At 48.2% G+C, this 1,217-nt stretch overlaps 1 protein-coding gene across 1 annotated transcript in view; it reads right to left on the minus strand.

Moving 5' to 3' along the window:
• LNP1 (leukemia NUP98 fusion partner 1) overlaps positions 1-1,217 on the minus strand; it is a 15,751-nt gene that overhangs the window by 920 nt on the left and 13,614 nt on the right. The gene's annotated exons all lie outside the window — the stretch shown is intronic.

Raw genomic sequence — 1,217 nt, forward strand, 5'->3', positions numbered from 1 at the left:
CTATCCGAATCTTTCCGGATCTCTCCAAATCAATTTGGAGGGTTCCAATTTGATTAGAAGAGAATAAAGGGCCCTCTGATTTGATTCAGATTCAGAGATTTGGCTGCTGAATCTCCGCCAAATCGAATCAGGGACTGAAGCTTCATACAGCCCTACTGGTCACCTACATCTGTCAAATCAGCTTTAACATGATTGATTCAAACTCAGAGCCTTTAGAAAAACTACCCCAGATCTCAGGAGGTTGTAAAATACATTCCCCTATATTCTTGGTATGTTCTGTACCTATTGGATGGGATCATGGCACAGGGGACATGATGGTGGGAGTCTACTACAGACCTCTCACCCAAAGTCAAGAGCTTGACCAGGAGTTCGCCAGGGAACTGGCTGAGGCTGCGTACTCCAGGTCCATGGTTGTCATGGGAGACTTCAACTACCCAGAAATATCGTGGGAAGAGCGCTTGGCTAAATCCAAGCAGTTGCAAAGCTTCCTCTCGTGCATGGATGACCTCTATCTGGCACAAGAGGTCTATGGGCCAACAAGAGGTTGGGTGACAGCAACCGTGAGCTGATCACTTCACCATCCGCCATAAAACTGGCAAGTCAGTCAGCAATACAGAAGTCCTTGACTTCAGGAAAGCTGACTTTGACAAGCTAAGCAGACTTGTCAGTGAGGCCCTAAGGGACCATGACTCCAAGGGGAGGGGAGTTCAGGAAGAGTGGTTGCTCCTCAAGGGAGCAATCCTCAATGCACAAGCTAATGCTATTCCAACTTGGAGGAAAGGCAGCAAAAGGGCATAGCAGCCCCCTTGGCTCTCCAGGGAACTAGCAGAGCTCTTGCAGCTAAAAAGAAAGGCCTACAAAGGATGGAGGATGGGATTCACCTCCAAGGAGGAATATTTTGCACTGGTCCAGTCCTGCAGGGAGCAAACCAAGAAAGCCAAGGCTGCTACAGAACTCCAACTAGCTACAAGTATCAAGGAAAATAAAAAGTCATTTTTTAGATATGTGGGGAGCTGGAGAATAAGCAAGGGCAACACTGGACCCCTGCTAAACCAGATGGGACAACTGACAATCGATGCTCAGGAAAAAGCCAACCTATTAAATGGGTACTTTGCATAGGTCTTTCATCAGTCCCACAGGACACCCCTACCCATTACAGGACAGGGAGGCCTGGGTGAGGGGGATTCCCTGCCCTCCATCAATGCTGACCTCATGAA

The sequence above is a fragment of the Gavialis gangeticus genome, unplaced genomic scaffold, assembly GCF_001723915.1.
Source record: "Gavialis gangeticus isolate Ggan-Ray unplaced genomic scaffold, GavGan_comp1, whole genome shotgun sequence".
NCBI lineage: Eukaryota > Metazoa > Chordata > Crocodylia > Gavialidae > Gavialis > Gavialis gangeticus.